This window comes from Rhinolophus ferrumequinum, chromosome 22 (genome assembly GCF_004115265.2).
Source record: "Rhinolophus ferrumequinum isolate MPI-CBG mRhiFer1 chromosome 22, mRhiFer1_v1.p, whole genome shotgun sequence".
Classification (NCBI taxonomy): Eukaryota; Metazoa; Chordata; class Mammalia; order Chiroptera; family Rhinolophidae; genus Rhinolophus; species Rhinolophus ferrumequinum.
The window spans coordinates 38,776,115-38,800,189 of record NC_046305.1 but is presented as its reverse complement, the minus strand read 5'-3'; the positions used below and the strand labels follow the sequence as shown (position 1 = coordinate 38,800,189).

At 36.5% G+C, this 24,075-nt stretch overlaps 1 pseudogene; it reads right to left on the bottom strand.

Moving 5' to 3' along the window:
- The window catches only part of LOC117015064 (tigger transposable element-derived protein 1-like), a 144,470-nt pseudogene extending 129,858 nt beyond the window's left edge, over positions 1–14,612 (bottom strand).
- Between the last annotated feature and the right edge of the window lie 9,463 nt (positions 14,613–24,075).

The following is a 24,075-nucleotide window of genomic DNA, read 5'->3' as shown; positions in this document are numbered from 1 at the left end:
TGACAGAATATACTACTTAAGCAAAATTTCATCAGAGTAGGAAAAGATAAAAATTGCATGGAAACCAAGTGCTGATAAAGCTTTTATCAAAATGAGATTTTACTTGTTTTGTGGTTGGATACAATTTAATGCACCACTTAGACATGCTAATCTAGAATAATATATTGCTTTTGTTATTGCGTTATTTGAGTGAAAATATTTACGCATGTGCAAAAAAAAAACATGACATACAAAGACAATGCTAAAGTCTGCTAAAGATTGGTAGTGTTGTAAATTATATTTTTATTCAACAAACACTTAAATGCAGTGCTTGTGTACCAAGTGCCAGGCACCATGGAATGAGTATAGAAAAAGCAGACAAAAGTCTATTCCTTCATGGATACTAAATTCTAATGAAGTATGTGCTCTCCAGCCTACTTGCTCTCAATTTGACACAGGGGTCAGCAAACTTTTTTAGGGAAAGGGCCAGATAATACATATTTTAGGCTTTGCAAGCCACATAAGATATTTGTCATCTTCTCTACATTTTTTCCCAACAATTTAAAAATGTAACAAACAGTTTCAGCTCATGTACCTTATAAAAACAGGCAATAAGATGTAGTTTGCCAACCCCTGATCTAAAAAATAATTCAGTATTTGATTAATGATACCAGTAAGGTTAATTCTCCTAATCTGCTGAATTTGGATGCTAGCCTTTTCCACTCCAAAGATAGTCATCATATTTTGTAACTTTAACAATTCTGTGGATGAACTATTCAACACACTGACTTTTACGTTGGCCTGGATAAAAGAGAGAATAGTTATTGTAATAGGTATTATGGTTGGAGAGGTAACCCCAAAAGAACCTTGATGATGCTGAATTGATGTTGAGGTACCTATAAAAGACATAGATGAGCAATGAACTGAAGCTCTAATATATCTATAAAACAACAGCTACAACAAAATCTAAATATGATAAAGAGAAACTTGACTCACTACCATGATGAAGATCCGTGCCCCCTGCTTCAAGTACTTTGAAGATACCAGCACAAGTTTCACTAAAGTTATTCCTCCCTGCCTTCTTCAAAGATACTTATATACAAGAGTGTTTTTTGGAGGGTGAATGACATTAGGGAAAGACTGGATCCTGGCTCTGAGGTACTGCTAATATTTTATAATGTAGGAAATCAAAATAAACCTTCAGTCCAAGTGGGTATCATGGAAGTCAGAGAATAAATGGAATTTGTACAGAAGTCCATTTTGCAGTACACTCCTCGAGTGATGATATAAAAACATACCCACTCTCTGGATATTCTCACAGTTCAGGAATGTGTGTCAAAAGAGAATGATTCCAACATTAAAATCTATTAAACTGTGTACATGGCCTGTGGGTCAAACAGATGAATCTTTTTTAAAAAATGACAATATTATAAGAAATATAATTAGGTGATATAAGCAATGGAAAAAGGGTTTTGGTGTCTCTTATATATGGGGGCGGGAGGATGGGGCAAGTCAGCCTACATCCTTTTGTGTGGTTCACTACCATTGAGCTGATAGGTGTTGGTTTTTCTCTGTCCCCATAAGCAGAGACCAACAGAAGCCATTTACTTCAACTTGAAAAAAATAGGAACACAATCTAATTCTTTGTCATTAAGTCCATAATAACTGTGTGAATCTTTTAGAATTTAGTTCCATACTTTCAAATATTACACTTGCCTTTAGATTGGTAACATCAAGATGATATGACCTGAAGAACAAGGAGTAACAAGTAACCTTAGAAGCCTCAGTAATATCTATACATGTTAGAAGATGGGAGGAAAGTGTCATAAGAATTTGAAGACCTATACTGTCAGTGAAGTTTTGGAGGGCCAGAAATCTTGAGTATGTCAGGATACTCCTGCTAAAAAAAAAATAAAGAAAACCAACATAATAAAAGAGAATTGGCTGCTCTTGGATGTATCCTAGCACAATATCTGAGGTCTCCACTGAATACTGCAGGCTAAACATATCACTTTGTGTGTACTGATCTACCTCATAAGATTTTGGTGTTTTTAAGAAAAACACCTAGAGGAGAATAAGCATTTTTATCCCCTCAGGCCACGGTGCAAGCAGTTCTGACCTTGAGCAGATCAAATGTTGCTTAAAATGTCTGTAGCATTTCAGGATGCTCTCTGGAGACAGAAGCAAATTCTAAAAGGAGAATCACAAAATATGCTCCTAGAGTTTTACAGCATACCTATTCCCAATTTGGAAACTTAATTTTCTTTTGTTGAAAAAAAGTTTCTACACTTTTTTTTATTATTGAGATGAACTGAATGCCTGACCATGCTACCACAGAACGCATGAAAACTTGCCCCCTCATCATGACTTGTGTTATCTGATCTAACAAATCATGAAGCTGACTGTATACAGCAGCATTCCTTCCTCTGGAAAGAATTGGAACTATATTCTAGATGAGACATAAGAAGTTCCTGAAAATATGAGTAATATACACGACCATGTGGTTTATTCACCTAATTCACTTATTTCTACAATAGTTCTACATACCCGTGGAATTGTTACAAATATTAAGTTGCCTGAAAAAGAGGTGGGGGAAATCCTGGTTATATATGGTTCCATGCGATATCTGACACTAGTGAGACTCCGGTGTGGCTCTGGGTAAAAATCTGTATGGAGATCTTTCCAATGAGCGGATTTTTAGACCTTAACCTAGGGACAATCATTGCATTTCTCTATACATTTTTTATATAGGCCAAATAAAATTTTATATCTATAAACCACTTATTTTAACTTTGATTTAAAAGTTGAAAAATAAATGTCTTAAATAAAGATTTAAACTTTGTTTACGTTAATATTTAGAGGTGTACTTTTATGATTACGATTGAGCAAATATTGTTAAAAGCTGATCCATTTAGTTTATGTATTGAGACAAATTAACAAAAGTTACATAAAAATACTAAGCCAGTCAGAGAATTATTATTCTACAAAAAATATTGTGCAGAAAATAAAATATAGCTATAAACGCTATGTGAATCAGTAAACTCAAAATCATTTAATAGTCTTCTCACTATATTGATCTATAGATTCTAGTCAACCCAGAAGACATCTTTGTAGCATTTGACAAGGTAATTCTAATATTTTATGAAAACGAAAAGGTCCCAGTATTGAAAGGTAATAAAACGAGATGACATGCATTGCTTGACTTTAAGATCTACTATAAAGCCCAAGGTTCATAAGTGTAGTACCTATGCTTTCTTCTATGCATTTTATTGTGTTAGTGCTTATATTTAGGTCTTTGATCCATTTTAGTTAATTTTTGTGTACAGTGACAAACAGCAGTCTAGTATCATACTTTTGCATGTGGCTTTGCAATTTTCCCAAAACCACTTATTGAAGAGGCTTTCTTTTCTCCACTGTAAGTTTTTGGCTACTTTGTCAAAAATTATTTATGAATTTGACCTCAAAGACAAGGGACGTAATATGAAAATAAATAAATGGAACTATATGAAACAAAAAAGCTTCTGCACATCAAAGAAATCTTCAACAAAACAAAGAGGCAATCAACCAAATGGGAGGAGATATCTGCAAAATACATAAAAAGAGGCTAATATCCAAAATACATAAAAAGCTCATACAATTCAACAAAAAAAAACCAAACAATCCAATTAAAAATAGGCAGAGAATCTAAACAGGCACTTTTCCCAAGAAGACATACAAATAGCCAGTAGACATATGAAAAGATAATCAACTTCACTAGCTATTAAGAAAATGCAAATCAAAACCACAATGAGAGATCACCTCACTTATATTAGAATGGCTATCATCAACAAGACAAGTAACAACAAGTGTTGGAGAAGCTGTGGAGAAAAAAGAACCCTTATACACTGGTGGGAATGTAAATCGGTACAGCCACTATGGAAAATAGTATGGAGTTTCCTCAAAAAATTAAGAATTACCATATGACCCAGCATGGATATCAACCCCCAAAATTTGAAAACATTTATCCATAAAGAAATATGTATCCCTCTATTCACTGCAGCATTATTCATGGTGGCCAAGACATGGAAACAACCAAAGTGTCCTTCGATAGATGATTAGATAAAGAAGATGTGGTACATATTCGTATATACAGTGGAATACTACTCAGCCATAAAAAGAGAAGAAATACAACCATTTGCAACAACATGGATGGATCATGAGATTATGATGCTAAGTGAAACACATGAGACAGAGAAAGTCAAAAACCATATGATTTCACTCATATATGGGATATAAAACTGAAAGCAATGATGAACAAGGCAAACAAAAACTCATAGACACAGACAACAGTTTAGTGGTTACCAGAGAGAAGGGGGGATGGGGCATGGTAGAAGAGGGTAAAGATGGTCAAATATATGACGACGGAAGAAGAATTCATTTTGGGTGGTGAAAACACAATGCAATATACAGATGAATTATTATGGAATTGTACACTTGAAACCTATATAATTTTATTAACCAATGTCACCCTAATCGATTTAATTAAAAATAAGATATAATACAAATCAAATGGAATAAACAAAAGAACTAAATATAGAAACAAGAAAATTTACACATAATGAAGAACACTAATGTTCTTTTTTCAATATCTAAAAGGATAAAAACATCAGTAAATACTATACCCTGTTTCCCTTAAAATAAGACCTATCTGGACCATCAGCTCTTATGTGTCTTTTGGAGCAAAAATTAATATAAGACCTGGTATTATATTATATTATGTTATATTATATTATACTATATTATATTAATTATGTTATGTTATATTAGTTATATTAATTATATTAATTATATTATATTATATTATATTATAGCATAAAGACATGGTCTTATATTATAGTAAAATAAGACAGGGTCTTGTGTTAATTTTTGCTCCAAAAGACTCATTAGAGCTGATGGTCCAGCTAGTTCTTATTTTCGGGGAAACAGAGTATATAGAATATATATATAATAGAATATATATGTGTGTATATATACACACATATATATTCTATTTATTTTGCTCATAATGTTCTTGCTCTCCTAAACCTGTAAGTGCTTATTTAATTTTATTTGAAGAAATGTTAGTTGCTTGTGTCACAAGGTGTCTTGGTGCCTGGATTCAGTTCACTGCTTACACTACATATTATGAGGCTCAAGGGTTCATCTAGTGCCTAGATCTTGCCAATTCTCAGTTGTGTGTTGATATCAGGAACAAATATATAATTAGTTAAATCAATTAATGCCTTTTATATTTTGCTCCTTCATTTTTAAGTCAGGCTTATATAACACTATTACAAAGGATTGTGGTGAAACTTGATGATACACCCCTTATAAAGAACATCTTATAGCATGCTAGTAGAATAAATAACAACTACTTTTATATTTTCTTGATGACTAACATGTATTTTTCACATTTTAAAATACCTAAAACTGAGATGGCTATTGGTGTTCTTGATTCACTTTGAAATTATACTATCAATGCCAAATATACTACATAATGAGGTCAAGATAATCAACATGTGTTAATGTGGTATCATATCATTCTAAATTCTCTGTCCCATCGATGAAAAGAATTCTTTCAGTAATTACAAAATAAAAATTTAGAGAAAATTATGTCACAGATAAATTTGCAGTTTCCTTTTTAGTGGTATGTAAAATGATGGTGTGAATTATATTTGATGGCTATTTTGATGAAATACAGTATTACTAATACCAATTATACTACTATGGACAAAGTACCTCTTCTACTCTCAGAAATGCCATTCTTAGCAGGCAGTTAATGGAAACCAACTATATCTTCTGGTGTGCTGAGCACCAACCAGCATAGCAGAGTGGCTAGGACCAATAACCTGGATTGAAATTCCCTCTGTTCTATCTCATAGCTCTGTAATCTTGGGCATGGTACCTAACTTCTGTGCCTAAATTCTTGATCTGTTCGAAGGTGGGTAATAATTTTACTCACCATAAAGAGTGATAATAAGATTAAGTAAAGTAAACCCATGTAAAGCTCTTAGAATAGTGTGCAGCTCATAGTAACGACACAATAAATGTTAGTTAATATATAGAAGTATGTCATCTATGACGATAGAAATTTTAAATGTACAGTTTCTATTAACCTTTACCCTCTGTCCATCTTAGATAAAACTCTGATGTCCTAATATTATCCTTAAGAAAGTAAGCTTTTATACCTTTTTCCTGTTGCTATTGCTTGGTCAATATTCATTGAATAATGACCTGTACCACTCTCCAGTACAGTGGGATCTAAATGAGGCATCTGATTAAAAAAAAAAACTTAATTGTGTACTAGAAAAAAAAATTGGTTAATGTTTGACTATTTTTCTAGCAGTTGTTTGACTGTACACCCTCTAAAAGATATATGTAATTGAGTTAAAACAATATCATACGCCATTAATTAAAAGTAATAATACTTTGGGGTTTCATTTGGATGAAATATTTTGTATGATATGTCAGGATAAATGAAATAAATCGGTGCTCTGTATCTGTTGTTTTTATTTTAAATTTTACTTCTTAAGGAGAAAAGAATACATGAAATAGGCAGATTCTATACTTATGTTTCTTTATATATATTTCGCAGAGCAATAAATGAAACAAATCTGATTAGGCTACTATTACTGTAACAGTATAGGATGATACATATTTCTTGATTTATAAAATAAGCAAAGGACATGGACTCTGAAAACATCTTGAAGGAAAATTGTCTGGTCATACTCATTTTAGTAGTTAAACATGCATCTGTGAAAAATAAGGAATATAGTATAGAGAGGACATGCTGTATCCTTGTTAGAAGGACTGTCAGATTATCCCTGTTTTTTTTTAATGCACCTAAACAAAGAAAGTACAACAGCATGTCATAGTTGTTTTGACAAGGTTGCTGTTATGTGGAGGATGTTTTGATAAAGCCCTTTCAATAATGCAAAACACAGTATTATATTACCAAGTAGTCAGTGCAGCAGGCATCTCTGACACTTGGTCCCTGAGACTTGCTTGTTTCTGAATTTTAATACATGGCATGAGCCAGGGAAATGAGGTTTCATGGGTTTACTTTATTTAATCTTATTATCACTCCTTACGGTGAGTAAAATTAGTATCTACCTTCTAACAGATCAAATGCTGAGTGATATAAAATTATAGAAACATAAATATTTCTATATTAGTTTGATAAATATAAACATATTTTAATTATAAATTAATTATAAATTTAATTATAAGCAAGAAAGAGAAATTTATTTATTTATTTATTTTTATTGCAATTATGCATTTAATCTAAAGTAAATATAATGATCACAGATCAGTTTTAAGAAAATTAGTTGCCGGGGAACAAATATGCTCCAGCAATTTTCTCCCACGCTTGCATTTCTTCAGTCTAGATTCAGAGTCCTGAGGAAATCATCTGGTAAGTCAAGCTTGGGTCTCGCAGGACACCTAGTTTATAGAATCACAAATACTGTGGGTAATAGACAAGAGTCAATGTCCCCAAAGTTAACTAGGATTGCTATAGGAAGTGGGTATAAACACAATACAAGTAAACAAACAAGCAAATAGCAACACCAGCAAAACACCACTGAAGTTCTTCAGCTTGACCACAAATTAGAAAGCATAAATGAATGACAGATAATACAAATCTAGCCAAAATGAAAGAAATGCCGTCAGAAACCAGCAGCCATCATAATCGGCAAACAGAAGATATATACAAGGGCTCTCAAAATTCAAACAGGAAAACAAATCAGCAACCAACAAGAAATGTGAAAAAAGGTGGTGGTGTTTGGAATTAAGATATTATGTAGCTCTTTTCTATTCTCTCTAAGCAAATAACCTTACTTCTTCTTACCTTACCTCAGGAAAAAATACAGGGCCATAGCTATTCATTCTCTCAACATCCTGCAACCAAAACATTAAACTGACCTATATCCCCTCTGATCCTTTATTCTCTTTGTCCTTTTAAATGTCCCATCTAATGGGAGGTGCTCCTATACCACCCTGATTCTTTACTCTGTCAACAATTTCCTTTTTTCCACATACCCTTATCATCTCCCTCTCTACTAGCATTTTATTAACACTGAAATATATTCAAATGGTGAGGCTTCTGGAAAGCAGAATGATGAGATAGTAAACCTTTCAAACTTGACTTACCAAACCAAATAAATTAGCAGACTACAAATAAAAGAAAGAGGAAAACTACAGAAATTGAGAAATAGTGCTAACTATATTTTATAAATTCTAAGACATTTTTGCCAATTAGAGTGCAGACTGGTCAAAAGGATGACACTAGAAGCCAAAACTTAAGTCTCATTTCTGAAAAAGGATCACTAATAAAGGATTTTGCATAATAAATCTGGTCAAAATGGAAAAATATGATGGAATTTAAAAGGATGGTTGGAGGAGCTGGCCCACTTCTGATATAGAAAAATGCATTCTAAATGGAGATTTCTTTTCTACTCTGGTTGTACAGCAATCTTTGGTCATAATAGTGGAACGGGAAGAAAAATTTGCAACAATTCTGAGACTTTGATCGGACTTGCTAAAAACATTTTTATTTTCTGGATTTATACGACTATAACAGGAGATGTTATTAAAAAGAATAATAACACATAGAAGAATAAGGTCTGGAGGAAAGATAGGCTGTGGGACAGACAACTATCACTGGATATATACTTTTTCTTACCTTGAGTAAATTGTCAAATACGTGATGGGGTAAATACTAAATCAGTAAACAGAAATTCTTTGGGGTTTATTAGATAAGAAATCAAACCTGATTTTATTACTTGGCCATGCTATCTGCAGTTCTTCTCTTGCCAAAATCAGTGCAGGGGAAAAAAAAAAAAAAACATAAAATTGTAAGTAGGCCATTATGTCTCTTGCATCTCTGTCCACCTTCATGTTATAGGAAACAATGTGCCACCTCCAGTCCAATTTTACTGCTAATCCATAGAGCATTACTGAAAAACTTGGTCTTGGAATAATTTTAGAAATAGAGATGCTTAATGAGGAGTAGAGAAGTCAAATACACCTGGCCTGCTCATAAAATAGCAATTGGGCCAAATATCTCTGAAATAGTAGTTATTTCATACACACACACACACACACACACACTCGTATGTACAGTGAAATAACCAGTACAATCAAGTCAAAAACAAATCTGTCACCTCCCATAGTTACCATATTTTTGTGTGGTTAGAATGCTTTAGATCTACTCTCTTGACAAATTTCATGTATACAATATAGTATTATTAACTATAATCACCATGCTGTACATTAGCTCCTTAGAACTTATTCATTTTGTAACTGAAAATGTGTATCCTTTGAGCAAAATGGGCAATAGGAAATCAGGCACTATTATTTATTGATCATTTACTACAAAAAAATGTATTTTCTAAAATACTTCGGATCTATTATTTTTCAAATACTATATCCCTATAATCTTCCTTATTAATAGTTTTTTGATATTTATTTTCTTTAGCTATCTTTAGGTTTCATTGACAATCATAATTTCAAATTTAATACTATTCATTGTAGTAGGTTAAACAACACAGATTGTGTACAAATGGAAGCATAATAATCTTCCCCACATTCCTTCCAATAGTATTCTTTAGGTAATATATATATACAAATTTATAAAAGTATATTATGTATTCATTCATAATTTCTCTATACTTATGAAAAAAATACCCTGGTGTATGTATATGTTTCTGTGTGTGTGTGTGTGTGTGTGTGTGTGTGTGTGTGTGTGTGTGTGTAGAGAGAGAGAGAGTGAGGCAGGGAGAAAGAAAGAGAGACAGAGAAAGAGACAAAGAGAAAGGAAGGACATGGAGACAGAGAGAGACAGAGACAGAAACAGAGATTTTCTTTTTTTAAAGATACTGGGGGGCAGCCGGTTGGCTCAGTGGTTGGAGCGTGGCGCTCATAACACCAGGATTGCTGGTTCGATTCCCACATGGGCCAGTGAGCAGTGCCCTCCACAACTAGATTGAAAACAATGACTTTTAGCTGAGCTGTGCCCCCCACAACTAGATTGAAAACAACAACTTGACATGGAGCTGATGGGTCCTGGAAAAACACATTATTCTCCAATATTCCCCAATTAAAAATATGTATATATATATTATTGGAAAATACTGTGCTATTACTTTGTAACATTTAAAATCTGATGTTTGCTTTTTTTTATTTTATTAGTTTCAGGTGTACAAAGCAACATAACAGTTAGACGTATACACCCCTTACAAAGTGATAACCCCCTCCCAAGCTACTACCCCTCTGACATCTTATGTAACGGTTACAATACCATTGACTATCTTCCTTATGCTATACTTCACCCCCTGTGTCTACATATATATTTTTGCTCTTATAGTTGACATACAATATTATTCTACTTCAGCTTCAGGTGTACAGCGCAGTGGTCAGGCATCTACACTGTCTGTGAAGTGATCCCCTTGATAAGTCCAGTGCCCACGTGGCACCCTACGTAATCTTTACAACACTGTTGATTATATTCCCCATTCTGTATTTTATATCCCTATCAACATACTGTGTCTACTAATTTGCTCTTTCTAATCCCTTCACCTTCTCCCCCACACCCACCTCCCTCCCATCTAGCAACCAACAGGTTTTTATTTTTTCTATCTCTGAGTCTATTTCTGTTTTGTTTGCTCATTTATTCTGTTCTTTAGATTCCACATATAAGTGAGATCATATGGTATTTGTCTTTCTCAGTCTGACTTATTTCACTTAGCGTAATATTCTCAAGGTCCAAATTTCTGTGATAATATATGTAGATCAATTCAGTCTTTTTAATAGCAGCTTACTGTATAAAAAGAATATACCATAATATATTTATCCTTTCCTTGTGATATGAGATTGTTAACATTTTTCACATTGTTTTGTTCTGCTAAAACAAATATTGCTACAACAAACATCTTGCCCATGTATCTTTGCATATCATTATTTTTATTTCAGTAGAAAATAGGCTTTGAAGTGTAATTATGGAATAAACGCTTAGGTACATTTCAAGTGTTGGCAGTAATGACCAGATTAGTTTTGTAATTTTTTTTATAATTTACTTTCTTACCAGAAATGAATGAGTGTAACTACTCCACATCGTTGCAATCACTGTATTTCATTAGCCTTTTTATCTCTGCCCACCCAATAGGTGAAAATGGTATCTCATTGGAACATATTTTTAGACAGCATTGCAGATAGTGCTAATTATATCTGCTAAAAAAAAACTCATTTTCTAATATACTGAGCCAACAATTACCACCATTAAAGATTAATGCTGTCCTTTAAGTTAGAATTCAAGGGTAGATTTTACTTCCTGGAATTCATTAGTAAAATCAACACCAGTGATATGAGTGGAAGAGCAGTTTCTTCCTTGATTATCAGTAAAGGGAACTGTTCTGTAGTCAAAATGGGTTATTTAAGGGATTGCTTGCATCTAATGAAGACTGGAGACAAGATTTAAAGAGAAGGACACTTAGGGGACAATAAGAGAAAGTTCAGGCAGATGGCAGAAGTATTACAGGTGTATTCTACCTACACACAGATGTATCAACAGACAGAGATTACAAGCTTACGAAAGGAACCCCGAACAGCCATTCAAATAGACAATATATGAAATTCTTTCCAGATATCTCTTATAATATCAGGAAGAAAAATAAGGTTAAATCAGGTAACGGTTAGCGTAGTGATACACAGCAGAAGAGAGGAAAGGCTCAGCTATTGTAATTGTGAATTTAGGTGCAACTCTAGGCCTCAAAAAGACTTAGAGAAACAAGACAGATTCTCACCTAAGGTGCTACAATCTGAATGTTTGCACCCTCCCAAATTCAACTTTGAAAACCTAATTCCCAAGGTGATAGTATTAGGGGCTGGAGCATTTGGGAGGTGACTAGGCTATGAGGGTAGAGACCTCATGAATGGCATTAGCACCCTTATAAGAGAGGCTAGAGAGAGCCAGCTTGCTCTTTCCACCATGTAAGGATATGAGAAGTCTGAGACCTGCAAGAACACCATCACCCAACCATGCTGGCTCCCTGATCTGGTACTTCAAGTCTCCAGAACTGTGACAAACAAATTTCTATTGTTTATAAACTACCCAGTTTCTAGTACTTTTTATAGCAGCCTGAAGGGCCTGAGAAATAAGGCAGTTTAGTTTTCAGAAAGAAATTAAAACAGGAAATTTCCTGTTGAAACAAAAGTAAAATTTCATGGCCTGGCCATTAATAACAATGGAAACATTCAATTTCTGGAATGGTTTTTAAAGATAGGAAGTTTATTATCAATCTGGGGTGTGCCAACTAAAGAATATTTTGTATTAAATTTAGTATGAGTGTGCCTTATGCTTCTTAACAAAACCATCCTGTTCCCCAGGAGCATACTTAAAATAATTCAAAAATAGCATGAGTAGCAAAGAAATTAATTTAAATGCATTATTCAGACAGTGCCATCTGCTGAACAATACTAATAATGAGAAATTCAGGTAAAAGGAAACTTAAAGGATTCATTGAGTTTTCTGATATATGAAAGTTTATAATATAGTCCCAAGAAAGTAAGTAAATATTTGGAAACATCTGTTCTACAATTGAGATTCTCAAACAAATGTATTTTGGGAAAAAGTATAATTTTGAATGAAAGAAAACCACATTATCCCCCTATAATATAATTTTTCTCTCTCAACATACAAAAACAATCTTCTAAATTTTGTCTTCAATCTTTTATTTCATCAGTATTTGTATGTGTACATTATACAATCATGGATTCTACAAGACAACAAGAAAGAAGTGAATAAACATAATTCCAATTTTATAAAATTAATCATGAGATATAGCATAGCATTTAATCAGAGAGACAAGTCTGAAAAATGTAAACTGGGAGCAAAATGATAAGTTAAACCAAAACAAATCCAACAAAATAGAAAATGAAGTATCTACCATGACAAAATGAGATTTATCACAGAAATACAAAGTTGGTTCAATATGAAAAAAAATCAACTAATGAATACACCATATCAATAGAATAAAAACATAAACACATATAATCTCAATAAACTCAGAAAAATCATTTGACAAAATCTGGTTACCTTTCATGATATAAACTAGGAATATAAAAGAAATTCTTCAACTTGATAAAAAAAGATCTATGGGAAATCCACGGCTAACATTTCTCTTTATGATTAAAGACTGAATGCTTTCCCCTAATATCAAGAATAAGACAGGATGTCCATTTCACCACTTTATTAAACACTGTTCTGAAGGTTTACCCAGAAAATTAGGCATATAAAAGAAATAAAAGGCACCAGATTTAAAAGGATCATATAAAATTATCTCTATTTGCAAATAATATGCTTTTGTATATAGAATATCCTAAGGAATGCTGCAAAAATCTATTAGAGGTTCCAGTCAAGATGACAGTAAGTAAATGCTGTACTAACCTCTCACAACCACATCAAAATTACTAAACTACAAAACAACCATCATTGAGGATTGCCTAAAATTTTGCTGAACCAAAGCCCTACAACTAAGGACATACAAAAGAAGCCATCTTGAGACTGGTTGGAGGGGCAGAGACACAGAGGGGCTGGTCTCACACCCAAGTGTGACTATTAAAAACAGGGAGGGATACCTCAGCTGCAGAGGTCATTGTTAGGTCTCTGAATGTGAGAGACCTTGACTTAATGTTAGGTCTCTGAATGTTAGGTCTCAGAGACCTTGACTTACAGACAGAACCATGTCTGCAAGAAAACAACAAAATGTCTGTTGACCTGCACCTGCAGATAGAGCCAAACTTGCAATAACAGAAAATGCCACAAAACAGCTACTGACTTGCAGGTTGGCAGCATTTTCTGTTCAAACAATATTACCCTGTCAGCACAGCCCCTATAAAACCCTCCTCACCCCCTCCCTTGGGGCTGCCAATCTCCTTTAGGTGTGCAGCCCAGACTGTAGTGTTCTTTGCTCAGTCCGATATACTTTTCTCTCTTACAATAAAAACTTTCTTAACTTGACTGACGACACGCATTCCTTTACCAGCTGACCTATCAGTCATCCCTGGAGGAGTGAGAGGTCCCAGCCCCATCCCAGCCTAAGGTTCCAGTGCTGGGGAGAGAGGTATCCATAATTTCAGGCTATGAAAAGAGCAGAGATTGTGACTGAGACAGGGGGTGCCTGAAGCCCCAGGTGCTCCTCTTAAAGTGACTGTGCACAGATTTACTAACCTATGGAATCACTAGCTGTGAGCTCCAGTGCTGGGGCAGCAGCTGGAGAGGCGACAGGGACATGTGGTGGGGAACAGAGTTGTCTGGCTTGGGACAGGGGCTGCAGGGGCAGCTTTCTCCTGGTGGAGGCCATTGTTTCTTTGTTGAGCTCTCCCCCTTCCTTACATGCAGACACAGGCAGCCACCATGCTGAGTCTCCATCAAGCTGGCTAATGCCATTCATTCACCATGCCCTGGTGATTCAATATCCCGCCCAACTTTTGGGCATACCCAAGCCACTTCCAGTGGCTTTTTCATACAAACCACCTGACTTACCTGATGCTGCAGACTTTCCTAGGGTCTCCCAAATGTTCGTGGAACCCAGGCAAGCAGCATCTGGCTTGAGCATGTCCTATAACACTGGCTGAGCAGCCCTAAGCCTGGCAATAGCAACAGCCAGCCTAGGTTCACAGCTTGGCCTCTAAAGGCACTTCCAAGCAAGGAAGGGCAGCAGCCATCTGCGGATTTCTTTGTGGCTCCTGCCAAGTGACCCCGGGTGGGGCATAGGCTGCAGCTGAACTTAATCTGCAGCAGATCCCCTCCTGGGGCTGGCACCCCCAGTGGCCAGCTTTGAAACAAACTGGAGCATCATCCAGCCACCTCCAAGAACGACACACCCAAGGGGCAGATTGGGCAGGCACCAGAGCCCTGCTGAGGCAGATCCTGCTCTGTAGAATCAACCTCTGCACCACAACTCCTCCATGGTAGTCAAGGTCAATCCTCACAACCAGGGAGTCCAAGGGTCAATCCCTCCCATTGATATGCAAATAGCGACCAAAGCTCAACAACATCAAGAGGGCATGCACAACCCACACAAGGGACACCCTGGAGTGCATGGCTCAGTGACCAGGAAGACTGTCTGTGGGGACAGAGCCCCAAAAAGCAGTTTCCAGGCTCTCAGCCTCACATAGATAGGTGCTGGCTCAGGTAGTAAATGGCCATCGACTGTGATCAAATGGCCATCAGCTGTGGCTAGTTGGCCGTCAGCTGTAACCATTGAGCCATTGGGCACTAATATAACAGCTGTGGCTAGGCTAGCAAAAAAAGGGGGAGCTAGCAAGAAGATGTTGGCTGAGTCTGCAAGCGGCAAAGTGAGGGTTGAGAATTGTGTTGCTCCTGGTTCCTGTGTCTCCAACCCAGCTGCCAGTGAGAGTGTAGTGGTGTGACTCCCCTACCTATGGCTCCGTAGGTGTTCCTTTTTGGCCTCACCATGTCCTGCGTTCTTATGTGGGGAGCGGGAGCAGAGACCCCGCAGGGCGCCCCGCATGACACATGGTGTAGTCGGCAGGATCCCCCTGCACTACACATGGAGCAGCGAGCTGGGTATGGTGTCCGCCAAAGCTCTCCGAAGGGCGATGGAGCAGTTTGTGCATATGAACACTCAGTTGCAGGAAGACCAGGAGTAGCAGCTGCCGGAGAGCTAGACCCCCGTGGAGGGGTGGGAAGATGTGGACGGTTCCCCAACCAGCAGAGGCCGGAGAAAGCGAAGGTCGTTGGGCTCTGTGGGCTGGGAAGTGCTTGCTGAGGCAGCCCGGATGCAGGACTTGTAGTCCCAGGAGGAATGGCTTGCTGAGTCCTCCGTGGGAGCTGAGGGTGAGGTCAAGCTCATCCCTCACCCCCAGGACAGCCCTGACAATGACTATGGACTATGGGGAATTGCCTTCCATCCCTAATTTAATGGACAACTTGACTGTTTGCTTGGGAACATACCACCATGTAGTGGAACTGGGGGATGTTTGCTTTTGTGTCTTGACCGGTCACCATCGAGAATATGTAAGCACCTTGACTGTGAGCCGCTGTTGTTCCAGCACAGTGCCCTGAGAACCCTGGCTGTGTCCAGGAAATCTGGCTGAGCCCAGAGAGAGTGGCAGTGCCCTGAGAGCCCTGGCTGTGTCCAGGAAGTCTGGCTGTGCCCAGAGAGAGTGGCAGTGCCCTGAGAGCCCTGGCTGTGTCCAGGAAGTCTGGCTGTGCCCAGAGAGAGTGGCAGTGCCCTGACAGCCCTGGCTGAGTCCAGGAAGTCTGGCTGTGCCCAGAGAGAGTGGCAGTGCCCTGAGAGGCCCTCGCTGTGTCTGGGGAGACTAGTGGTACCCTAAGAAGTCCAGAAAGTCTGGCTGTGCCCAGAAGTACTGGTGGTGCCCTGAGAAATCCTGGCTGTGCCCGGGGAGACTAGTGGTACCCTAAGAAGTCCAGGAAGTCTGGCTGTGCCCAGAAGTACTGGTGGTGCCCTGAGAAACCCTGGCTGTGTCCGGGGAGACTAGTGGTACCCTAAGAAGTCCAGGAGGTCTGGCTGTGCCCAGAAGTACTGGTGGTGCCCTGAGAAACCCTGGCTGTGACCAGAGAGCTTGGCTGTGTCCAGGAAATAGCATTCACCTCCAGGCTCCTCGCACAGGGCCCCTCGCGGAAGACGCTTGTTGCATAGATTGTGAGGCGAGACCCTGTAGGGGTGGAGTGTGGGGACAGAGCCCCAAAAAGCAGTTTCCAGACTCTCAGCCTCACTTAGAAAGGTGCTGGCTCAGGTAGTAAATGGCCATCGACTGTGATCAAATGGCCATCAGCTGTGGCTAGTTGGCCGTCAGCTGTAACCATTGAGCCATTGGGCACAAATATAACTGCCGTGGCTAGGCTAGCAAAAAAAGGGGGAGCTAGCAAGAAGATGGTGGCTGAGTCCGCAAGCGGCACAGTGAGGGTTGAGAACTGTGTTGCTCCTGGTTCCTGTGTCTCCAACCCAGCCGCCAGTGAGAGTATAGTGGTGTGACTCCCCTACCTATGGTTCCGTGGATGTTCCTTTTTGGCCTCACCATGTCCTGCGTTCTTATGTGGGGAGCGGGACCATAGACCCCGCAGGACACCCTGCATGACACATGGCGAAGTCAGCAGGATCCCCTGCACGACACTGTGCCACTGAGCTCTACAGTACACTTACTACACAAAGCCACTCTACTAAGACCAGGAGACATAACAGCCCTACTTAATACATAGAAACAAACACAGGGAAGCAGCCAAAGTGGGGAGACAAAGCAACATGTCCCAAATAAAAGAACAGAAGCAAGCTCCAGAAAAAGAACTAAACAAAACGGAGACAAGAAACCTATGGATGCAGAGTTCCAAACACTAGTTATTGTAAGAGACTGTTAGCATGAGAACTGCTATCTTTAGGTCAGGGTTAAAAGCCCCTAGCCTGAAACAACATAATTATAAAATTCCAGGATGTGGGCAGTTGCAGCATGGAGACTAGAAGTCCTGTAGCTTATCTTATACTCCTGGTCTCCTTGTCCTGTAGTAAATCTTATACTCTTTGAAGCTATGTAAGTCCTGTAAGTTTATCTAGTACTCTCAGAAGCTATGGAAAGCCTTGAAAATGCTATATAACCCCTTGGCTTTAAGTGTTTGGGGTCCTTGTTAAAACCCGCTGTGTCGGGCAGAGACTCGGACCCCAGCCGGCTGGAAATAAACCTCGCTGTGTGACTTGCATTATTGTGCGGGTTCTCTGTCTGTCTGAGGGGGACAATTCCGGACCTTAACATTATAAGGATGATCAACGATCTCAGGGAGAACTTCAATAGAGAGACAGGAACAAAATAGAGATAGAAAACATGAAAGAGAACCAGTCAGAAATAAAGAATACAATAATGGAAATAAAGAATACATTACAGGGAATCAACAGTATATTAGATGAAGCAGAGAACTGAACCAGCGATGAAGATGATATGGTAGCAGAAAACATTCAATCAGAAGAGGAAAAAGAAAATAGAATTAAAAAAAAAATTGAGAAGTATTTAAGGGGCCTCTGGGACAACATCAAGCATACCAAGATTCGCATTATAGAGGTACCAGAAGGAGAAAAGAGAGAGCAAGGAACTGAAAACCTATTTGAAGAAATAATGACTGAAAACTTCCCTAACCTGGTGAAAGATATAGATATACAAGCCCAGGAAGCACAGAGAGTCCATAACAGGATGAACCCAAAGAGGTCCACATCAAAGCACATCATAATTAAAATGCCAAAAGTTAAAGACAGAGGGAAAAATCTTAAAAGCAACAAGAGAAAAGCATTTAGTTACCTACAAGGGAGCCTCCATAAAACTGTCAGCTGAAAGTCAGACAGAGAAAGACAAATACCATATGAATTCACTTATATGTGGAATCTAAAGAATAGAATAAATGAAGGAACTAATCAGAAACAGACTCACAGATATAGAGGAAAAACTGAGGGTTGCTAGATGGGAGGGGGTTGGGGATGAGGGAGAAGGTGAAGGGATTAGAAAGCACCATTGGCAGCCAGAAGATTGCCACGGGGATATGAAAGTCAATTTGGGGAATATAATCAATACTGTCGTAAAGATTTTGTAGGGTATCCGATGGGCACTTGTCTTATTAGGGAGACCACTTCAGGGATGGTGTAGATGCCTGATCACTGCACTGTACACCTGAAGCTGAAACTGAATAATAATGAATGTCAAATATATATATATATATATATATATATATATATATATATACATACACACAAGAAGTGGAGTACAGCATAAGGAATAGAGACAGTGGAAATGTAACAGCTGTATACGATGTCCCAGGGGTAGTAGATTGGGGGAGGGGGGTTATCACTGTGAAGAGTATAAATGATAAATGTTTAACTATTACAGTGATTTGTACACATGAAACCAATAATAACAAAATAATAGTAATTTAAAGAAAAGACTGTCAGCTGATTTCTCAAGAGAAACGTTGCAGGCCAGAAGGGATTGGCAGGAAATACTCAATTGATGAAAAGCAAAGACCTACAACCAAGATTACTCTATCCAGCAAAGCTATCATTTAGAATCGAAGGACAGATAAAGAGCTTCCCAGATAAGAGAAAGCTAATGGAGTTCATCACCACAAAACCAGTATTACAAGGAATCTTAGGGGGACTTCTTTAAGATTAAAAAAATTAAAAATATGAATAATATAATGGCAATAACTAAATACCTATCAGCAATTACTTTCAATGTAAATGGATCAAATGCTTCAATCAAAAGATAAGGGAGCTGAATGAATAAGAAAACAAGACCCTTACATATGCTACCTACATGACACTCATTTCAGATCAAAAAACACACAGAGACTGAAAGTAAAACGGTGGAAAAAGATATTTCATAAAGATGGAAAAAGATATTTCATGTAAATGAAAACAAACAAAAAAGAACCTGGAGTAGCAATATTTATACCAGACAAAATAGACTTTATAACAAAGGCTGCAACAAGAGACAAAGAAAGACCTAGTAATCCCACTTCTGGATATTTATCTGAACAACCCCAAATACTACTTCAAGGGGATGTGCTCATCCATATGTTCATTGCAGCATTATTTACATAAGCCAAGATATGAAGGTAACCTGGGTGTCCCTGAATACACGAATGGATAAAGAAGAGGTGTACATATATACATGTAATATTCCTCAGCCATAAAAAGGAATGAAATCTTCCCATCTGCAACAACATGGATGGACCTAGAAGGTACTGTGCTGAGTGTAATAAGTCAGAAAGCAAAAGACAAATGTCATATGATTTTACTTGTAAGTGGAATATAAAGAACAAAATAAACAAACAAATGAAAGAGAAACAAACTCATAGATATAGAGAACATATTGATGGTTGCCAGATGGCAGGTGGGTGAAAAAGGGAAGAGATTAAGAAATACAAATTGGGTGTTACACAGTAGTCATGGAGATATAGGGTAGCACAAGGAATATAGTCAATAACGTTGTAATTACTATGTATGGTGTCAGATGGGTACTAGATCTATCAGGGTGCTAGATGGGAGGGGGAAGGAGGCAGGGTGTAAAAGGTGAAGGGATTAAGAAATACAAACTGGTAGTTACAAAATAGTCATGAGGATGTTAAATATAGGGAATATAATCAATAAAATGGTAATAACTGTATAGTGCCAGGTGGTACTAGTCAGGAGGATTACTTCCTAAATTATATAAAAGTCTAACCACTATACTATACATTTGGAACTAATATCAAATAACATTTAATGTCAACTCTAATTGAAAAATTCGAAAAGGGGGGGAAGATCAATAATATTGTGATAGTGTGGCACAGTGTCATATAGTTGCTGAACTTATCATTGTGATCACTTCTTTAGCATAGGGACTATAATCAATAAGGAGGTAATAACACTGTATAGTGCTAGGTGGGTACAGTTGAATAACAACAATGTACACCTGAAACTAATATTGTTGTTAGCTATATTTTAATAAAAGTATTCAAAAAAAGAAAATAAAAGTAACTATTAGAACTAATAAATTAGTTCTCAAGGCTGTGTGATGTAAGATCAATATACAAAAATCAATTATATTTCTAAAATACTGCAATGAACACTCAAAAATAAAATTTAAAAACCCATTTGTACTAGCATCAAAAACTTTTAAATACTTATGAATAAACTTAACCAACATTTAAAATTATACTCAAAACTCTGAAGTATTTTTGAAAGAAAGCAAAGAAAATCTAAATAATTGCGGGAAGCATCCTATGTTCATAGATTGGACAACTTAACATATTAAGATGCCTTTATGCCCTACTCTGATCTACAAATTCAACAAAATACCTATCAGAATTTAAACTGATTTCTTTATTGAAATTCACAAAGTTATTCTAATATTGACATGGAATTATAAAGGACCCAGAATAATGAAAACAATCTTGAAAAAACAAGAGCAAAGTACTAGGATGCACATTTCTTAATTTTAAAACTTACAACAAAGAAACAGTTATCAAAACAATGTGATACTGGCACCTGGACAGACATATCAATCAATGCAATGGAATTTAGAGTACAGAAATAAACTCATTACCTAGTCAGCTGATGTTTCTTGAAGGGGTCAAGATCATCTAATGAGAATAGTGTGGTCTTTTCAACAGATGATGCTGGGAGAACTGAATGGCCACATGCAAAAGAATTAAGTTGGAATCTTACCTCATACAATATATAAAAATTACCTCATAATGAATCAAAGACCTAAATATGAGAGCTAACACTGTGAAACCCTTAGTAGAAAAATAGTGGTAAATATTCATAACCTTGACTTTGGCAATGGATTATTAGAAAGAGAAAAAAATACATAAACTAGACTTGATCAAAATGAAAACTGTTGGTCAAAGTATGTCATCAAGATATTGGACAGATAATCCACATAATGGGAGAAAATATTTACAAATCAGGTATCTGATAAAAAAAAATTGTGCTTAGAATATATAGAGAATGCTTGAAAATCAATAATAAAAAGACAAATAACCCAATTAACAAACTGGCAAAGGATTAGAATAGACATTTCGCCAAGGATGATATACAAAATGTCAATGAGCACATGAAAAGATGTTTCTTTTAAGTCCATGTTTGGTCGATGAATCCGATTAATGAAGTATGTACGTAAACTTGGGAAATCAGAACAATTGAATCAGGGAGGAGGGGAAGAAATCAAAGAAAAAAAGAAAAAGAGAAAAATAAACTAGATTGTCAAATCTTATAAAATATACCATCACCCTTACAATAGCAATTCCATATATATATATATATATATATATATATATATATATATGAAAAATGAGAACTTATGTCCACATGTAAAATTGTATATGCATGATTATAGCAGCATTATTCATCATAGACAAATGGAAACAACCCAGATGTCCATCAACTGAGTAATGCATAAACAGAATGTGATATAATTATGCAATGGAATACTATTTGGCCATAAAGAAGAATGAAGTCTGATACATGCTACGACTTGTATGAATCTTGAAAACATTATCTTAAGTGAGGGAGCCAGCACAAAAGACCACAGATTATATGATTCCATTCAAAGTCCAGAACAGGGGAATATATAGAGGCAGAAAAAAGATTGGTGGTTGTGCAGAGATGGAGGTGGGGAAGATGGAGGGATAGGAGGATAGCTAAAGACTATTTCTATTTTGGGGGATGAAAATGTTTGAAAATTTACTGTGGTGATGAATGTACTTATCTGTTCATAGGTTAAATGTGCTACAAAAAAACCACGTTGAATTGCACACTTTAAATGGGTCAATCGTATAGTAAGTATGTGAATAACATTTCAATAAAGGTATTTATAAAAGAAACACTCAGTATTAAAAGAAAAAAATTTCAATTCCAAGGAAATTATAGACTATTTCAAACTGAAGAAAAATCATAACCTAGCATATCAACATTGTGAGGTGTAGCCAAAGAAGTACTTAAAGTGACTTTTACAGCATTAAACAACTATTTTAGAAAATTAGAAAAAGTTTTAAAAATTAATCCAGTTTCCACCTTAAGAAACCAGAAATAGAAAAACAAAAGACATCCAGAATAAATGAGAGAAAAAGACAAAATAAAGAGAACAGAAATCAATAAAATACAAAATAATTACAGAGAAAATCCATGAATATAAAAATTGCTTTTTTAAAAGATCAAATTATCACACAAAGGTCCTATACGGCTTTATTTTTAACAGCCAAAAACTGGAAGAAAAAACATCTTTCAAGTTCATCAAAAACTGAGTGGACAAATTGTAGTACGCACATTTAATGGAATATTTTTTTAGCAGCATAAAGAACAAGCAATTGATGCATAAACCAACAAGGGTGAATCTCTGAAGCTATAGTTCACTGAGTAAAAGTAGCCAAATCAGAAAGAATACAGACTGTGTGACTCCATCCAGATTAAATTTTAAAATACACAAACATATTTATAGTGAGGGAACAAATCAACATGCCTGTGGACGGAATGTAAAGAGGAATGCATTACAAAGGCGCACGAAGGACCTTTTGAGAGTGATAGAAATGTCCACTATCTTGATTGTATAACAGTTTCACAATTGTATTTATATGTCAAAGCTCATCAATTTGTACAATTTAAATGTATGACTTAGAGTAAATTTGTTGAAAAAAAGAAGAAATTGAAGGTATTTCAGATCGAGTAAAGAGAAGGAAAAAAATTACTCTATTTAAAGTCCCAGACCAGGGAACTTTTCTGTTTTTGCCAAGTTAAAAAAAAAAGAAAAGTGAGAAACACAAATGATACAAAGTGTCTCAACTATGCGATTAAGTTTTTCTGTTTGTTGCTGCAATCAAAGTTACTTTTCTTTCCTACACTATCACCTGCCTTTCACATAGTTACTATCTTCCTAATGTTAAACTTGTATAAACTCGTCAATCTGCCTTTTCTTGAACTTGTATCAATTCTTTAAATCATTTGTAGCATGACCAGCTTTGTTTATTACTCTCCCTTCTTATACATCTTCTACATGTGTACTTCACCTTGACATGATTCATAGGATAGATATACATTTCCTCGATTCAGGATTCACAATTCCACTACGTTTTTTTAGTCATTATAGAGTTGTCTCTAATACCAACACAGATTTTTTCCTAACAGTTTACAATGCATATTTTGAAGAAAGGTAAGAAGAAACTAAAATAAGTTTCAAGTTGAACTTGAGGTTGAATTTTTACTTATTGCAATAAAATTCAAACTCTACCCCTAACTTATACATCAAATAAAACATACTCATGTTGTGCTTTCGATCCTACAGACCACTTGGAATGTCATAAAACAGCACACTTGACTATCATAAATAAAGATCTTCTTAGCTTATAATTGCAGGACCCCTCAGTGCCTCGGTGCATATTCATTACTTTCTGTTCCAAAGGAAGCAAAAGTAATTTAATAACAGTTGAAACATGTTAATATGCTTTTACATTTCTGCAACTCCATAGGAAAAATAATGGAGTTAAAGGAAGTTGTTATTTTGATTTCACAGTATACC